Raw genomic sequence first — 20,818 nt, 5'->3', positions numbered from 1 at the left:
TCACTTGTACTACGCCTTATATTTCAAGATTGATTAATAAACTTAAGTATTGGCAGCCCTTGGTTGTTTAAAGAACATAGGTATTTTACTAACCCACCTACAACGAACTCCAATAGAAGTTATTCCAACAAACTTCATCACACACTGTACTTTTTACAATAAGGCAAGTGCTACAAGAAATGATCATTTAAGATCATTGATCAATATACTACAAGTTTACATACTTTTTCATATGTTTGTAGTTTATGGCATACTTCTGAAGTAAGATTTCTACATTAATTTTATTTTATTGCAAACATTTATGGTGTGCAGAGAATAATTCTGTAAACTAATAATTACACAATCTATTTATAATTAATTATTATTAGAACAGATTATGTCTCGTGATCAGAATATTGTACGAAATGGAACTATAAAAGTTGGAGATTTATCCTTCGAAGAGGTGGAAAAATTCAAATATCTTGCAGCAACAGTAACAAATATAAATGACACTCGGGAGGAAATTAAACGCAGAATAAATATGGGAGATGCCTGTTATTATTCGGTTGAGAAGCTTTTGTCATCTAGTCTGCTGTCAAAAAATCTGAAAGTTAGAATTTATAAAACAGTTATATTACCGGTTGTTCTATATGGCTGTGAAACTTGGACTCTCACTTTGAGAGAGGAGCAGAGATTGAGGGTTTTTGAGAATAAGGTTCTTAGGAAAATATTTGGGGCTAAGAGGGATGAAGTTACAGGAGAATGGAGAAAGTTACACAACGCAGAACTGCACGCATTGTATCCTTCACCTGACATAATTAGAACATTAAATCCAGACGTTTGAGATGGGCAGGGCATGTAGCACGTATGGACGAATCCAGAAATGCATATAGAGTGTTAGTTGGGAGACCAGAGGGGAGAAGACCTTTGGGGAGGCCAAGACGTAGATGGGAAGATAATATAAAAATGGATTTGAGGGAGGTGGGATATGTTGGTAGAGACTGGATTAATCTTGCTCAGGATAGGGACCAATTGCGGGCTTATGTGAGGGCAGCAATGAACCTCCGGGTTCCTTAAAAGCCAGTAAGTAAGTAAGTAAGTAAGTAAGTAAGTAAGTAAGTAAGTAAGTACAGTTCTTAATACTGCTTTCTGTCCCATTCAGTACAATTCTGCAAGTAAATGGGCAACGCAGTAAGCAAGATTAGGTGTGCCTTTTACTTTTCCAGTGTTTTTCTACAGCTTCGCTATAATCAATTAGTATGACTGTCGTCGTCATCATTCATTCATTCATTCATTCATTCATTCATTCATTTTATTCCATAGATCTTACATGAGCAATGAAGCTTTAAGATGTGGAACAAGTCAAAATTTTACAATATTACAATTACAATTTTTACAAATGTTTATAGTTTTACAGTTTAGTAATTTTCTACAATTTTTACAATTTTGTGCAATTTTTTACAATATTTTGGCGAGATGTAGCGAGATGAGGTGAGGTCCGAGGATTCGCCAAAATATTACCCGGCATTTGCCTTTTGGTTGGGGAAAACCTCGGAAAAACCCAACCAGGTAATCAAATCAAGGGGGGTAATCAAATCAAAGGTGTTGATGCCAAGGACTCGCCATAGACCATCCGGCTTCAGTCCCACGGCTGTGGAAAACCTCGGAAGAAACCAAAGACCAAAGGGGGATCCAACCCAAGCCCGAACGCAGCTCCGGATCAGCAGCCCAGCGAGTCTGCCGGCTGAGCTACATCGATGGCTCTACTAAAAGTATACAATACATAGCCAATCAGATTATTAAATTTACAAACGCAAACGATCATTCATAAGTTGAGCTATATGTATAATACAAAACAAGTTAATTAAATTTAAGGCATAAACAATTCAGCCAGTTGTGATACACAGAAATTGATAATACATATCATGCAAACTACTTCAAATTACAAACACAAACAATTTATCAATAGAGCTATATATATTACTATTAAATTTAAAGCATATACAATTCATCGGCCAAAACTATACAAATATATACAATACAAAGTAGCATACTTTCATTAAGCTATACAAATTTGTGCTATTAATATCAAGTAGATTAATTCAATTTATAATCATAAACAATTAATCAGTTGAGCTATACACACTACTATATAATTTGTAGCATATACATAATATACTGCACGGTTTATTCCTACTAGCCGGTTCCAGCTGTACAAAATTATACACAGTAACTTGATTGAAATTGATCTCTCCAGCGCTTTTTCTCTATACCCAAATCAATTTTTTCTGTTATATACAGCAGGGTGAATTGGTTATACTGAGTATAACAAAAATGTCTAATACAATATCGGTGGGAAGTTTATAGTTAAAAAAAAAATTCTTTTTCTTTTTCGATAACTTTAACTTTGTCGTTGTGGATAATTAAAATGCATAGGATGTTGATTTCTGTCAATACTCATGAAGAATGCAATAAAGATTTTTTTTCCTTTTGTCGTATTTCGAGAGGAAGGACGGTTTTCGTGTAAATTAAATAAGTTTTGCAAATTTTTCACCTAAGTAACAAGACTAGACGTGGCAACACTGTAGGCTGTTTTCGACTTTACTCTGATAGGGGTAGGGGATAACTGGTAGTCAAGGTCATATTGTCCCAGTATTACGTGAATATCCAGTGAAAGTGGTTGTTTGAGTTGCGATGTTTGTATTGCCATTCAACTTAGTGTATCGCAATGCTGAGATTTTCTAATTCGGAATCTCTGGACATGATTTCAGTTTACGGAGAGACAAAATGCAACTCGCGTGGCGTTCAACGCTTATATGCAGAAAGGTTTCCGATAGGATAACACCAGCTGTCTGCTAGCTGGCCCATGACACCGGCAGTGTAATTCTAACACTTTACAATCGGGGTCGTCAACGACCTGATTAAATTGTTTACAGGGAAGAGGAGATTTTAAACTTGCTCGAGAAAAATCGGGCCCGAACCAGTCGCTTGATTGTACAATACGTAATCTTTTGTTCACATATCACGTCGAATGAGTTCAATGTCTCCGTGTGGAATCTTGGGCATTGTGACGTTGTCAGCGAATTTAAACTTTCGATGAAATTATTTAATTAACCACGCACTTAGTCTCAAAACGTAAAATAGATTTTTGTTTTATTTTCATGTAATATATTCCTCTTTTCAGTGTGCAGGTTTATATCGCTTCCACTCTGTATATTTCTATATCTGAGATGAGATGCGGTGATTCTATTCTAGTAGATCAGTCTTGCGATGGATACTAATAATTGCGGGCGAGAGCTATTTTATGCCCGCTGCGCGCGCGCGGAGCTCTTTTACCTGTAAACATTGCTAAAGGATGTACAGATCTTAGAACATAGCGCATCATGACGGTACCGAAGCGCTTAAAGCTTTAGAGGAAGAGTGGAAGATACAATATTTATGTTTCGAACATGGTGATGAAGTCCAGTGTTTGTTGTGCAATATATATATATATATATATATATATATATATATATATATATATATATATATATATCATTTGCAAAAACAGCAACATAAAACGGCATTATGATTCGCAACATGAAAAAAAAATATAGACATTATTCAGGAGAAGAGAGAAATAAATTCATTTCGGAATTGACATCGAAGGTAAATTAATTTACAATTTGGTCAGTAGATAGTATCTAGATTCCTTTATTTTGAATCTGTTGTTGATTTTTAATTTAGTAGGTTATTTTAAGATGCTTTATCAACATCTTAGGTTATTTAGCGTCTGAATGAGATGAAGGTGATCATGCCTCTGAAATGAGTCCGGAGTCCAGCATCGAAAGTTACCCAGCATTTGCTCATATTGGGTTGAGAGAAAATCCCGGAAAAAACCTCAACCAGGTAACTTGCCCCAACTGGGAATCGAACCCGGGCCACCTGGTTTCGCGACCAGACTCGCTAGCCGTTACTCCATAGGTGTGGACTGTATTGTTGATGTTTTATTTGTAGCTTGTTTCTGGATATTTACTTTTATTACACTACGTGTTTCTTTAATTTAGAAATAATAATTTATCTTTGATTGCACTTTAACTTACACTATTACAAACCACAAAATGCTAATTCACTTTTATTCCAATAACTATTTTCAGGATTTTTAGCAAATATGAACTAAACATTTTGAAAACTTTGATGCAAGGAGCTTTTTTTTTAGTAACATCAATATAAAATGTACTTAAAATATAATTTCAAAACTATTAGACCTAATTGCACCTAATTTTTTACAGATGATATTATTATAGATCTGTTTATATAGTTTAAATTTCACAAATTTTGGCCGAAATTGTGGAAGTTTTAATTTTTTATTTTATTGGGTTATTTTACGACGCTGTATCAACATCTAGGTTATGTAGCGTCTGAATGAAATGAAGGTGATAATGCCAGTGAAATGATTTCGAGGTTGAGCACCGAAAGTTACCCAGCATTTGATCGTATTGGGTTGAGGGAAAACCCCGCAAGAAAACCTCAACCAGGTAACTTGCCCCGACCGGGATTCGAACCCGGGCCACCTGGTTTCGCGACCAGAAGCGCTGACCGTTACTCCACAAGTGTGGACTGAAAGTTTTAAAAGTCATACAGTACATATCCCCTTATGTGATTTACCTCAAAAATTACGATAGCTCTCAATATCTTAATTTAATCAATTTCTTTTTTTCGTCTTACGTGCATCTCACAAATCACTCTAAGAAAACTCATTAAAAATAATCACGACTGGAGAGTAATGACTACATTTTCACAATCACATAATCAATATACTTTATTTCAATCAATATTGCCATTATTATTTTTCCAACAAATACTCAGAAGCACTTAGAGATCACACACGACGAGCAGGTAGACCCTATTAGTTTCTCCTAACCAATGAAGTGAAGTATTTAGATAATAAATAATTGCTTTTAACAATAAAATGGTTTACATACAATTAACTTTTCCTATTTCTCTTTTTGTTCCTAAAAACCCTTCCCTTTGCGATTTGTTTATATATGTACATGTATATTAAATAACTTGGTAATTACCTTTATTACGTAGCCAGTAATTTAGTAACGCAAGTTATTGTAATAATTGCTGCCTTTATTCGCTGCATGTGCATGTACTGTACAGCTGTCAAAAGAAAAAGTGGCCGCTCTCCTGAAACAAAGTTCCCTTCGGGTATCTTCGCTACAATTCGGAGACAGGCGATGTTACATGTTGTTGGACCACGTTGCCTGATATCTACAGTTATAATTGAAGTATTCTGTGTGTTATTCGATAGCGTAATGGTAGCGTTCAGGCCTCTTACTCATGAGGTCCTGTGTTCGACTACAACCTGGTGCTTTTTATGTTATTTTTTGTTCTGTTTTTGAGAGAGAAAAACTATACATAAAGGCTCCTTTCTCTTTTACGATTATTTTAATAATTAACATCAGGTTCATTAATATATTATGCCATGACTTTATCATTATGATATTGTGGCTGCAAATGGAAAGAAAAAAGATTTTATTCTCAATAAAAATATCTTTCGTGGCATAAACAAAACAAATTTACTGGCGTCGGCCTTAAAACATTCAAACAATTAAGCGTTCAAAAAACAAAACAAAAAGCCACAATTCAATATTTAGTCCATCTTCCTCTTATCTCGATCATCTTGCAGTCGAGTGGGCATGGAATTGACTAGTCTTTGCAAAGACGACTGTTTTTAGACACGATATTCCAGGCATTCTGAACATACATACATAAGTGTTCTGTTCATGGGCAGGTCTTTCATTGCAAACCCAGCAAACTCCAATCTTTCCTATTTTCTGCCTCCTCTTAGTCTCCGCATATGATCCACATATCCTAATGTCGTCTATTATTCTTTTCAACCAGAGGCCCAACCAATTACTTTTTATCTTTCTAATCAGTTTCAGCATCATTCTTTCTTCACTCACTTTTTCAAACACAATTTTATTTCTTATTCTATCTGTCCACTTCACACGCACCGTTCTTCTCCACATCCACATTTCAAATGCTTCAATTCGTTTCTCTTCATTTCGTCGTAATGTCCATGTTCCTTCCCCATACAATGCCACACTCCACACAAAGCACTTCACTAGTCTCTTCCTTAGTTCTTTTTCCAGAGGTCCGCAGAAGATCCTTCTTCTTCTATTTAAAGCTTCCTTTGTTCATGTTTGCAGTTTTGCTTGGGAAGGATAGGCCTAAATGCGGTAACATCCAGTTGCTTTCCGCACACCACTATCTCTTTCGCATCTTATTAAATTCCAGGGGGCCCAAGCGTGGAGATGAGGAGAGTGGATTTGACTAATTGGGCCCTCCGGATTTCACCGAAAGTCACGGCAAGGGTTAAATATTAATTCTATCAGGATGTTTGACCCGATCAGAGACCGGGAAATCTCAATTAGCCTTTGCCCCCCGTATCCTGGACTAGCTTCTACGAATCATCAGAAAATCTTAGAGTGTGATTGGGCCAATTTTTCCGAAAATGTTTCCACACTTTTGCCCTCGTAGCTCAACGGACGAACGTCGGAATTTAGATGTCAACGTCTCAGGTTCAATTCCTCGTTACTTCTTTTCATTTTATTGTGGTTCAAGATAGTATAATGTAATAATACAAAATGAAAAACTAATAGCAGTATTATGCAACTGGATTTTTTCAAACCTAATATTAAATTTATGTTATTTATATCGCTAAAGAACGATTACAATATAAATAACTTAAATATTATTTATACAGTATCACTAAAGAACGATAACGCAATATAAATGATAAATATCGGTTTGTTTAATTAATATAAGATGTTATATAGTACGTATTTAATTATCTAAATAAAATAACCTATTTTACAAAGAAAGATGGTTATTTGTGTTATAATAATTACTTACATAAAATACAGATTATTTATATTGCGAAAGAACAATAACAATATAAGTAACTTGAATATTATTTTATAATTCTAATGAAGGAAAACAATATAAATTATAACTTGAATATTGTTTATATCGCTAAAGAACGATAACAATATAAAAAACGTGAATATTATTCATATCGGAATATCACAGATTTGGTACAGATGTATTTAAGAAATTGTAGAAGAATAGTAATTAGCAGGGAAAGGATTTATATGTAAATACATATTTACTTATAAAGCTAATATAATTTATATTTTGCATTATCTTTATGTTTCACAATGTGTAGGGTTGAAAAATCCTACTTTTATTTTCCATATTTTTCCATATTTTAGAGTTTAGTACATATTTTCGTTAATTTCCATATATTTTCCATATTTCATATAAAACAGTCCATATTATATTAGGTTTAACAATAAAACAAAACAAAATTCCATTAACTTTTAAAAATACATTTCAACAATAGAGATTTAAACACATGTTCAGTAATCCCTTTAACATCAGAGTTATTTGAAAATTAGCAGTCCTATCAACAATGGGAAAGTAAGTTACAAAACTGTATTAATTTAATTTAAAATTTTTAACAGACTTCAGTTGTGCAGCTCAACAGTTAAATGCCAGTCAGAGTACACATAGGTTCAGTTTTGTAAATCATACTATAAAGACGGTAAATATGCCAAAAGTACGTCATTCAGTCAATTTAAAATCAAAACTAACAAGTTACATTTCAGAATTTAAAGAAGATGGTTTATCAACTGACAATAAAATATTATTTTGTAATTTGTGTCAGTGTGCAGTATCATCTACACAAAAGTTCCTGGTGCAACAACACATTACAACTAGTAAACATCAGGCCAACAAACAACTAAATTCCAAGCAGAGACAATTGTTTTTAACACAACCAACAACATCGAATGTAAGATCTGAGTTTAACATCGACCTGTGCCGTTCTCTCATCTCTGCTGATATTCCTCTCTACAAACTAAAGAATAAGGTCTTCAGGGAATTCCTTGAAAAATATACTCAACATACAATCCCGGATGAGTCAACACTTAGGAAGACGTATGCTCCATCCATCTACGATGAGACAATACAGAAGATAAGAGATGAAATTAAAGATAGTTCAATTTGGGTTTCCATTGATGAGACTCCCGACAAAGAAGGTAGACTTGTTGGTAATGTAGTTATCGGTTTGTTAAGTGAACAATATTCTGAACGAATTCTTTTACATTGTGATGTTCTAGAAAAGTGCAATAACAAAACTATAGTTAAACTGTTCAACGAAGCTATGGGTATCCTGTGGCCAAAGGGTATTATGTACGATAATGTGTTATTCTTTATTAGCGATGCTGCCCCTTATATGGTCAAAGCTGGACAAGCATTATCTGTTGTATATCCTAAATTGACTCATTTTACTTGTGTGGCGCATGCATTTCATCGTGTGGCAGAAGTGGTCAGAGACAATTTCCCTAAAGTAGATTTGTTGATTTCATCAGTGAAAAAAGTATTTCTCAAAGCTCCCAGTAGAGTTAACGTGTTGAAAGAAATGTACCCTGAAATTCCATTGCCACCAAAGCCAATTTTAACTAGATGGGGTACATGGCTAGAAGCAGTTGAATATTATGCCGAACATATAGACTCTATTAACAATGTTCTCCTTGCATTGGACTCTGAAGATGCAGTCTCAATTGATACTGCGAAAACAGTTACCTGTGACATAAGTGTGAAGAATGACTTAGCTCACATTCAGCATACATTTTCATGCATCATAAAAACGCTCAAAAGTCTCCAAAACAGGCACCTTTCACTATCTGAAAGTTTTGAAATTATAAATAGTACTGTGGAACAACTGAATCGTGGTAGAGGTAAAGTTGCAGATGCAGTAAGAGCTAAGGTGGACACTGTACTTTCAAAAAACCCTGGATATGAAGAACTACAAAAGGTTGTTGCTGTGATGAGTGGTGAATCAACAGTGAAGATTAACTTGGACTTATCCCCAGCAGACATTGTGAAATTGAATTATGTACCAGTTACTTCTTGTGACGTCGAACGCTCTTTTAGTCAGTATAAATCTATCCTCGGAGACAATAGAAGAAGATTCACTTTTCAGCACTTGAAAGAAATGTTTGTAACCTATTGTTATGGTAACAGACAATAAAAATTGTGTTTTGTTGAAACTACATTGGAAGATAAGGTACGTCCATTATATTTTTTGTTTAGTTTGATTAAAATGTACCAATATTTAACGTACATAGTCATTTTTTTATAATTTTAAGTCCATATTTAATTCCATATTTTGGTAAAAATCCATATTTAATTCCATATTTTGGTAAAAATAACTACATATATATTTACATATTTCATATATTTTTAGTCCATATAAATCCGTTCCCTGGTAATTAGTAACAGTGTCCTATTTATTCTTCTTGGAGCCAAATTTGTAACTTTTAAAAGTGTGGTTACTATGTTGAAGTGTATGTGTTGCAACGGATGCTTGATTTGTTATGTATGTGAGTCAGTTATGGGGTGCTTGATGTCGTCGCAATGTCGTAATTATAGTTTGATTGTGTTTGTGTGACTATTGTGTATTAATTTATGATTGTATGGTACGGGAAGCTGCATATTTGTGTTATAGAAGTGTTACGTATGTGTATTGTTAATGTTTTTGTATGTTTCAAATTGATAACCGATATTTGTTTTGCAATCGCAATGCCTAATTTACGGATTGTTTATGTTTTGTTTACATCGCGTAAGCTAACTTAATTTTCTTTTCCATTTCTTTTTATGCTTATCTTTTTTGTGTATAAAACTATAGCCCTAACATACATATGTAAAATAGGGCTAACCCCCATTGGAGATACAAGAATAATTATTATTATTCATATCGTTATAAAACGATAACAGAATACAAATGATGACTTGAATTTTATTCATATCTCTAAAGAACGATAACAAAATATAAATAACGTGATATCCTTAAAGAACGATAACTGGATATAAATGATAATTTGAATATCATTTACATCGCTAAAGAACGATTAAAAAATAAAATGAAAACTTGAAGAAGGCCCGAACCCACAACCTTTGAATCATTAAACAAGCACTCTACCGCTGGTCTACGAGGCGCAGATATGGAACACTTTCATAGTTCCGGGACTCCTTGTACAAGCACATGCATCGTGTAACATCGCCGCGACCCGAAGTGGACTTTGAAAATATTCGCTGTTCACGAGTGCGGCCACTTTTTTTTTTGATAACTGTACATCCCTGTTGTCTACGTTACGACGCCAATAAGTGGATGCGCTATGCGCCCGTGATCAAGGCCGAGCTCTTCTACCGTGATTGGGAGCTAATATCGTCTCATCCCTGTAGTAGATATTCCTCGTTGGATCTACATACACTTGAACCAATGTATATTAAAACGTACTGTGAAGAATCATTAACGATAAGTCCATTTCAACATGTTCATTTGCGTACACTATAATATGAGATTTTTCTTCATACGTTGTGGATCATGTTAAACAGTCTTGTGCATTTTATATACTGTACTTGATTTTAGACATATTATAGTTTAATACTGTTTTACCTGATGATGCCCCCTTGGAGGCTGAAAACATTTGTAAAGTACGAATATAAATATACAAAACAGTGATGCAACCTGTTTTTGTTTAATGTGTTAAAGATTGGAAAAAAAAAAAAAAAGCTTTAATATATTGATACATGTAAAAAAAAATAGTAAGATTGGCTTATCTGATTATCAAAAATGAATTGTAAATTGTTTACTTTGGGTTCTGTCCGAGGTCTTTCTCAACCATAATATGAATGTCGCTTAACCTACAGGGTGTTTCTGAGGTGGTGTTACAAACTTTCAGGGATGCTGGCGAATGGCACATGTATCAATTTGAGATAAGGAACCCTGGTCCGGAAATGACAGAGTCGAAAGTTACAAGCAAAAATAGTTGTGTGGAAATGAAATAATTTTATTCCTCTGTACACCTTATTTATGTGTATTTATCTGCACATATTACACATACTGTATTCATGTGACGTTGTTTACGTTGTCTACTTACTGTATTCCATTCAGTGCGCTGTCTGAGGGATGGGGACAGGAAACTACATTAAAGGAATGCAGATAGTGTAATGTGTAACGGAAATGGTCGGTCCTAATATGTACGTCTGTAGACAGCAGTGTATGTGTACAAGTTGCAGTGTCCAGTCGATCAGTCCTAGGAAACTGGAGGAGTATACGAGAGCGGAATAAGCAGACCTGATTTTCGAATACGGATGAGCCAATGGGAACAGTAGACAAGCTCACAGAGTGTATCGGGACAAGTACCCACATAGACATCCGGCCCATACCATCTTTCCACGACTGTTTCAAAGGTTAAAGGAAGGAGGGCACGTGGTGCCAAATTACAATTCCATTTCCACACAACTATTTTTGCTTATATTTTTCGACTCAGTCATTTCCGGACCATGGTTCCTGATCTCAAATTGATACATGTGCCCTTCGCCATCATGCCTGAAAGTTTGTAACACCACCTCGGAAACACACTGTATATCGAATCCTCGGCCTCATCTCTCCAAGTATCATCTCGCTATCATCAACTCCATCGACGCTAAATAACCTAACAGATGAAACAGCGTCATTAAATAACCTACAAAAATACATATATTTTCAATACACAAAGTTTTGCTTGTTTTAATTAACCGAGAATGTTTCATTTTGTGAAGCAGTCATTAAAGCTTGTATGGTAGAAGCTATTTCCGTACTGCGAAACAAACGGATACTTCTGCCGTCCGAGCTGCTCATTAGCTAGCAATGATCTCTGTAATAGGAACCGAGTTCCTAACATGAAACAAACATAAATTCGGTAGCTGTTGGTTTCCCACAAGCAATATATGAGGGAACTTGTAGAACAAGTGCGTGTTGCTATAGAGGACAAAGAAAAACGACCTTTACGTACCATAAAAGAATATTACAAAAGGGAAGTTTGCTTCAGACACATGAGATGTGCTGACTCATACACTCGTCTTCAGTGATTGTGACTCATTTTGACCATCTACGAGTACAGCATAATATATTATGTTCAAACACACGAGTAATTTACATGTGTGACGCTTATTAGTGAAATGAAACAAGGCTAATTTAAGAGGACATGGCAAGAGTTTTTAGAAATTAAATAAAAATACACCAATTTTAAAAAAATAACAGTTTTTCAAAGTATTGTCCATTGAGTCACACATCTTCATTCGTAACTTGCAGTAGTGTACTGTATTCTTCTTTTAATTACACTAAGAATCCAATATTTTTCAGCCGTTACATATGGAATAGCTGTGGTTGATCGTAGTGGAATTATTTTATTGAACGACTCTCTCAACTACAGGGTTCATTCATTATCGAATTTCAACCTGGGCGAGAAAAGGCCGACAAATTTTGCATGAAGTTTTCTATTTCTTATTCTAATAGTTCCCCGAGGCGAATTTCTGAAATTTGAAACTTAAAAATTTCGTAATAGGCAATGTAATGTGATGAAACGTGTTGCTCTGCTATTTGGTAATATCTCTGTAACGGCAGTTTTAAATAAATAATAATAATAATAATAATAATAATAATAATAATAATAATAATAACAATAATAATAATAAATATGTAGGTAATTCATTCGTTAGCTCGTGAAACCTACAACACCAAGTCCCATGGAATAAAGATATATTTTCGCCCACGTCAGAAATCGAATTAGAAATGGCTTGGTTGAGGAGCGCATGCATTGTGGCCTATATTAAACCATAGCTGCGGGCATTGAATAATTCATTGATTACACTTCTGTCGTCACAGTAAATGTATACTTGGTCAATACGTATTTCAATGTAAACAAAACTGTATTGAGTTTAAATGTATTTCAAAATCAAATAATATCGACGTGTCAGTTCAAAAGAAAAACTACTGAAAATTTAACATTTTGAGATACCTGCATGTTATAAAGTTTGATATTTCTGTGAAAAATCCAATTGACATCAATCTAGGAAGCTGTAGTAGGCCATATATATATATATATATATATATATATATATATATATATATATATGAAACATCATTAACAGAATTTGAAGTAATTTCAACCATACTTTGATTTTTCATAGCAACTTAAAGCTTTATAAAGTGCAGATTTCTCAAAACTTAAATTTTTTAGTTGTTTCCCTTTTGAACTGGCTTATCGATATTAGAATAGAATGTTTTATTTTCGCTGGCAGAGTTAAGGCCATAAGGCAGTGACGTCAAAGCAAGAGCATTTTTCTGACCTTGACGTTGTGGGCGGGCATCAAGCGCTAGCAATGGAAGGAGGAAGGATTATGCATATGAACAAGCAGCCTGTTGGATTAAGAAAACAGTGGTGTACAAACTTCAAACGGAACGTGAAATTTTGTGTCGTTATTTTTATATGGCTTCTTTCTGTTTGATATTATCTATATTATCTGCAAAATAACAGTACTAACAACAATTTCTTAAATTGCTGTTGTGTTTTAAACGTTAATAACATAATAAAGAGTTAAGAAGGAATATTCACATAAATTCCATAATACCAACTACTATACTGTATTAAGTAAATGAAATACATAATTCATAAAGAAAGTGATATCAAAAAGAAAGAGAGCGAGTATGACATTATAAGTCGGAATTGATATATTAGAGTACAAAGCAAAGTTACCTAGGTATATTTTTTAACTGTAACTAATATTACATAACAAAACTATTATCGCATTACGCTTTTAAGGTGATATTGGTGCGCAAATTCCTACCATCAGAATATTAAATTATTTTCTCGAAACCTGCTGAAGCTATAGAGCTGACATTTTTACAACACATAGGCACATATATTTTATTTATGATGTAACAGTAGTTGCTTTGTTAATTAATTTCCTTACAAACATTTTCCATGGGAATATTTTCAAAATTTTCAATACACTATCTTCAGTAATATGTATTTACGATATATTAGATTTACGAAAACATTGTTTCATTACCTGTAAGGCTATTAAATAAACATATCTAAAAATTTCACTTTTCTGTATAAATAAAATGAGAAAATACTCCTTTTGAATAACTTTTCCTTTTGAGCAAACTTGTGAAAAATGTGCATTAAAATTAAAACTTATATTCTTATAATGCACTTATACTTCTCAGACAAATATAAAAATTAACATGGATACAGTTTTAATAAGTTCTCTTCCCTTTATCCATTGAGTCGACCTGGTTGGCGAGTTGGTATAGCGCTGGCCTTCTATGCCCAAGGTTGCGGGTTCGATCCCGGGCCAGGTCGATGGCATTTAAGTGTGCTTAAATGTGACAAGCTCATGTCTGTAGATTTACTGGCATGTAAAAGAACTCCTGCGGGACAAAATTCCGGCACATCCGGCGACGCTGATATAACCTCTGCAGTTGCGAGCGTCGTTAAATAAAACATAACATTAACATTTATCCATTGAATCAGTGGTGGCCATTCCTGTATATAGCTCGATCAAGCGGTATATCTCTTTCCTTTCCGCTGTAAAGCGCTCAGGGTCTCCTGAGCTCTAAAGCACGCGCTTGCGCCTATGGCATCTTTTGACATGACTGCCATAAGGTCTACTCTTCCACTCAACCAGCTTCAATCAATGCAATAGCGACATACATATTTAAATTAAATATTAGCTTAATATGATCTTTTAGTGAAGGTTAAGACGTACTGAAAGTCTCTACTGAAACTGAAGAAAATTTTTCATTGAGGGAATCTGTTTCGATTCAGTGAAGGATATTACTTTTTTAAATTGTCAGTTAATTAGTGGTCACGGTCGGGAACAATTAAATAGCCCGCATCCTCCTGAGTTCATATGATATTAGTCCCTTGTGGTATTTTTATTTACGTCAGTAAAGAAAGGTTGATTACAGATAATTACACAGTAATTCATGTGGTATTGAAAGGGACACAGTTGGCAGCAATTATTAACGTTTCTATCAGTCCTGAAAGAAATCGTAAAGAGAGGAGTTCTTGGATAAATTATAAAAGAAATCACAGTAAGAGAGGTCAACAATCGAAAATGAAAATAATAATTGTAATTGATGAAAAATAGTTGTTAGGTGTGTATTCAATGTTGAGTACTTGATAGCTAGACATTGGCTCTTCTTGACTGTTGTAGGCTTAATTAATAATCATTTTCAATTCGTATACCTTGTGGAAGTACATCGACGGGTTTCGTTACATATGAAAGACTATGAACCATTAATTAGGATTTTGAATTGTTATGCTCCCACTTTTTATACTGGATGTGTCCACAAGCGTTTTCATTGTTATATGTTTGATTTTGAGAATGGAATAATGGAAAGCCTGGTCGTAGGATTTTGCCTTTGCACTTCTTTCGTTTCGACATTGGATCTGACCACAGCATATCAAGTTTTGTAGTGGTTTTCAAGAGCAATAGGGATAGAGCTAAGTATGGCAGCTACATTATTAAAGTCGATGGAAGATTAATTGCATTAACTAATGGCGATAGACCACGACTTTCTCTGCCAATAACGTGACAGATTTCATCGTTACATACTTTGATTTACTATGATTCATTTTACATAATTAAATTCCATTTAAAGCACTATTCCATAAAAGTAGCTAATCCAAAAAGCACAACGTCTCCCTGGAAGAGAAAACATACCAACATAGAAATCTCTAATTGTGCAGGGTAGAGCCTTCGCGATGAGATTGTACTCGTCCATGTAGAATAATCTTTTGTTCTACGATTCAGCTCCATGTAAAAATAAACTATTTTAGCCTGTTGCAATTATTTTCACTTGCATTCACTAATCGCTAGTCTAAGACTAAATTGTATATTCTGTATTTATATTTTTTACATAAAAGTATGATTATTCACTCTCAACCGGGTGTACTTTACACAAGGGGGGTAACTTTACACATTTCTAGAAAAATGTTTAGAAAGCAGCACATTACAGACAATGTGTAGCAACTCCGTGGAACTGATTCTATGTGACAACAGCACATATGTGTGGTAGACTGAAGTGTGTGCCATTATTAAAACTGTTATACATCATTTTTCTAGAAATGTGTAAAGTTACCCCCCTTGTGTAAAGTATACCCTGTCGACGGCATTTTATTTAGTTTATTGCATTTTTTTTTCACTTTACATTCACTAATCGCTAGCAATAAGACGTAAATATCCTCATCTTTCAAATCTATTATGAATACTGATTTCATGGCTCTATGTTTCGGATAGATGTGCAAAAACTTTTAAAACATCTAAAACAAACTGTTTAAAACACTATTCATGTATTGATACCTTATGTAACTTCAATACATTCCTTTGAAATAATTGATATTCGACAAAAACCGGTATTGTACGTTATATATGTATGTATAATTTAAGAATAATTTTAACGACAAAATAATGAGAAAAATTCGATGGTATAAAGAGTGTTAAGTTATTTATTTATTATTTTTTGGGGGGCAAATGGAGTTTTGTTCCCCAGGTGAATACAAAAGTTAAATTCTACAAGTTGGTATGTAAAAAAACAAAATAATACTAGTATTTAATATGTGTTATTTGTGTAGAAAATTATTTTCAATAACTGTTCGAAGTTTAATTTTCATTTAAATCAAAATTAATTTTTATGACTTATCTCCCTTTACCCAAACAGCATCAAGTTGTACTAAAGCCATAATTTGACTGAAGTGCAGCAACTAAAATTTTAATAAATTCTGCACAAATTTTTCAAGAGACGAGATAATGTATTTTCGAAAGTATGTCCTATACACTTGTATAGTTTTCTTAAATGTCGCATTCCTAGTAGTTGCGAGGGCAGGAAGTTTGGTAACCTGGCTGTACAGTGGCAATTAGTGAAGGTGTAAGGCATGGCTGCAGGAACATGGGTCATGATGCAATAAACAGCGATGTGCTGGCCAGCAGTCTGGAAACAAAACAACCACCTCGCTCACTGAGTTCTTTGTCATATTTTAAACACGCACTCTTCGCTAGCATGCAAGGAAACAGAATTGAAAATATAATTCTACAGATAAATATTTAAAGGCTTGTTATTACATTCTCCAGGGATGTCAATATGCTACCTTCAGATCTTTATTGGACTGTACCTTGAATCTTTCAATCTGCAGTGCCTGGGAAAGTGACATAAGCCAGTTTTCACAATTTTTTTTTGATAATTTATTGACAACTTACAGAACGTCTGCTCGCTTGGAAAAAAGACATAAGAATTTCTCCCATTACAATAATTCATACAGAAAAAAATCAAATCGACATAAACCAGTGTAAATTGTCAATAAATGTTTGTGGAAACTGAATTATGTCACTTTTCCCAGGCACTGCAGAAATACAGTTACGTTTTTGCTATATGAAATATATTTCATTATGGAATCGAAAGAGGAACATACAGTGCTGATGCAGAATCAGAAGCCAGTTTCTAAAATGAGGTCGATTTGAGTATTAACCCTTTTGTACTCGTGCGGCATACAAATCTAATATACTGCTATTTAATACGTCATTACATCTCCGCTTTCAATGCTGATAAAGTAAAATTTTCATTACCTCTGTGTTACAGTTTAGCACTGATGTCTGGATTATTTGTATGTAATTCTGACTTTTTTCTGTGCAGCAATATGTATATCTAGCAAAATTTATAAACTTGTACTTTATATTTGGGAAAAGGAAGTTGTGCCAGAACAATGGAAGGAGTCCATAATTGTACCTATTTTTAAGAAGGAGAACAAGACTAACTGTAGTAACTTTCGAGGAATATCACTTTTGTTGACGTCGTACAAAATTTTGTCCAATATTCTTTTGAGAAGATTGAATCTGTACGTAGATGAAATTATTGGGGATTATCAATGCGGTTTTAGGCGTAATAGATCGACTACTGTTCAGAATTTTTGTATTCGAAAGATATTAGAGAAAAATGGGAGTATAAGGGTATAGTGCATCAGTTATTCATAGATTTCAAAACGGCATATGACTCGGTTAAGAGAGAAGTTTAATATAACATTCGCATTGAATTTGGTATTCCCAAGAAACTAGTTCGTTTAATTAAAATGCGTCTCAGTGAAACTTACTGCACAGTCCGTATAGGCCAGCTTCTGTTTGATGCTTTTCCAATTCACTGACGGTTAAAGCTAGGAGATGCACTATCACCTTTACTTTTAACTTTGTTCTAGAATATGCCATTAGGAAAGTTCAGTATAACAGAGAGGGTTTGGAAATGAACGGGTTACATCAACTTCTTGTCTATGCGGATGACGTGAATATGCTAGTAGAAAGCCCACAAATGATTAGGGAAAACACGGAAATTTTACTTGAAGGAAGTAGAGAGATAGATTTGGAAGTAAATCCCGAAAAGACAAAGTATATGATTATGTCTCGTGACCAGAACATTGTACGAAATGGAAATATAAAAATTGGAAATTTATCCTTCGAAGAGGTGCAAAAAGTGAAAATATCTTGGAGCAACAGTAACAAATATAAATGACGCTCGGGAGGAAATTAAACTGAGAATGAATATGGGAAATCTGAAAGTTAGAATTTATAGAACAGTTATATTCGAAGAACTCGTTGCAAATATTAACACGGCTGCAAAGAAGATACACCAGCACGGATTGGATAATGCGCAGCGAGAGGTCAGACTGCGTGCTGAATCGTGTGTTCGTGCGAGAGGGGGACATTTTGAGCATCTGCTCTAGACAACTGACAATTAGCCTCCCTTATCTCAAGCAGACAGGTCCGTTAGGTGTGGAATCAAATGGGAATAGATACAGTACTTGATATTCGTGTAACTCGGAAACGGGGACGAATATTCAAAAAGTGTATTAGATTTTTTTGCTCCAATAAGGTCTTGAATCACCTCCTTAAGAATTGACCTGACCTTTTGATACACTCTGTATATATATATATATATATATATATATATATATATATATATATATATATATATATACGGGGTGTTTAAAAAATACGGGGCATAATTTCAGGTATGTATTTCCCACATGTAGACAATCAAAATAGTTTATTACAACATGTGTCCGGAAATGCTTTATTTCCGAGTTATAGCCTTCACAACATTGAAATTCACCGAAGCGTTTTTCTTTCCGCAGGTCGTTGCCGTCAAAGGAGACATTAAGAGGGCACTCTGACAGTTCATTCCGAGGCGAAGGTTACATTCAGTGTTGTGTAGGCGTTAGACTGTGCGACATGTATTCAAATCAAGAGCTGGCAGAGATACACTTCATGTACGGTAAGGCAGACGGCAGTGCTGCGCTGGCTCTTCGTTTGTACCAGGAGAGGTACCCACAGCGACAATGTCCAGATCGGAAGACATTTGTACGTCTCCATTACCGTCTGTGCGAGTATGGAAAATTTGACTCTTCTGGTTTGGGAAGGGGACGACCAAGATCTACAACTCCAGAAGTACAGGAGGAGATTCTGGAGGCTGTGAACATGACTCCTTCTATCAGCACACGAAGGGTGATGTTGCAAGTCAATGTTCCTCATACGACTGTCTGGAGACTGTTGAAAGAGTATCAATTGTATCCTTATCATTTGCAACGTGTACAGGCCCTGTCACCAGCAGATTACCCTGCACGAGTTAGGTTCTGTCAGTGGTTCTTGCAGCAGTGTGGTGTAAATCCGAACTTTCCTGCCTTAGTATTATTTACAGATGAAGCACAGTTCACACGAGATGGCATAACAAATTTCCACAATCAGCATGTATGGGCGTATGAAAACCCACGTGCAACTGTTCCATCTCATCACCAGGTGCGGTTCTCCCTCAAATGTGGGTCGGTATCATGTACTTGTAAACAGACTTACGGGGCAGGCGTACACAAACTTCCTGGAAAACACCATACCTCATGTTTTAGAAGACACTCCACTGATCAATCGTCAACACATTCACTTCTTGCATGATGGCGCTCCTGCACACTTCAGTCGTACGGCTCGCCGGTACTTGGATCGAAGGTTTCCTGATCGATGGATAGGTAGAGGTGGCCCAATTGCTTGGCCTCCACGCTCACCTGATCTGAACCCTCTCGATTTCTACTTGTGAGGCCATTTAAAATCATTGGTTTATTCGTCTCCGGTACCTGATTAGGAATCCCTTCGGAATCGAATTGTGGCATGTTCTGAGGACATATGCAATACTCCTGGAGTTTGGGATCGTGTTCGCAGGTCAATGATACATCGATGTGAGGTCTGTATTCAAGCAGGAGGTGGACATTTTGAACATCTTCTGTAATGACAACGACCTGCGGAAAGAAAAACGTTCCGGTGAATTTCAATGTTGTGAAGCCATAACTCGGAAATGAAGCACTTCCGGACACATGTTGTAAAGAACTATTTTGATTGTCTACATGTGGGAAATACATACCTGAAAGTATGCCCCTTATTTTTGAAACACCCTGTATATGTGTTTGTGTGTGTATGTGTATGTATGCATGTAATAAATTCACACTCGATTGTAAAAGTCTCAGATTCTCCTACAGGAAAAAAATAAGTTAGAAAATTATACATCCTTTATAATGGAGTTATAAATTATTATAATGTCCTTTTAAGGTTTGGGCCTATCAACCTATATTGTTATGTCACTTTCTGTAAAATCTTACATGTTTATTTTGCATTGTTTCAGATTCCCCGGCAAGTCCACGTTTCACATAGAAATTTCGTCAGTTGAGGTGAGCACAGATTAGTGTAATGTTTCTCCTCCCATTTTCCCTTTCATTCATTAATTTGCAAGAGTTTGCTTAACACATTAGCACTGCTAACTAACAGTTTTTCTCTAGCTAAGCTTTGGCTTTTTCGGACCTCTGCAACCTGAATATCACTTCTTCGTCTTCCTCATTTCATATGTATTGAACCAGTTTCTTTA

General features: G+C 35.0%; 1 protein-coding gene across 1 annotated transcript in view; it reads left to right on the top strand.

Annotated features, from left to right (window-relative positions):
* LOC138703217 (POU domain protein 2-like) overlaps positions 1-20,818 on the top strand; it is a 2,136,291-nt gene that overhangs the window by 360,940 nt on the left and 1,754,533 nt on the right. The window contains exon 3 of the mRNA XM_069830922.1: positions 20,579-20,624. The gene's annotated coding sequence lies outside the window, so the exon portion shown is untranslated. The remainder of the gene's footprint in view (positions 1-20,578; positions 20,625-20,818) is intronic.

Source organism: Periplaneta americana, chromosome 7, assembly GCF_040183065.1.
Source record: "Periplaneta americana isolate PAMFEO1 chromosome 7, P.americana_PAMFEO1_priV1, whole genome shotgun sequence".
In the NCBI taxonomy this organism is placed as follows: domain Eukaryota; kingdom Metazoa; phylum Arthropoda; class Insecta; order Blattodea; family Blattidae; genus Periplaneta; species Periplaneta americana.
Note: the sequence above shows the minus strand (reverse complement) of the source record. Positions and strands in the feature narration are given on the sequence as shown.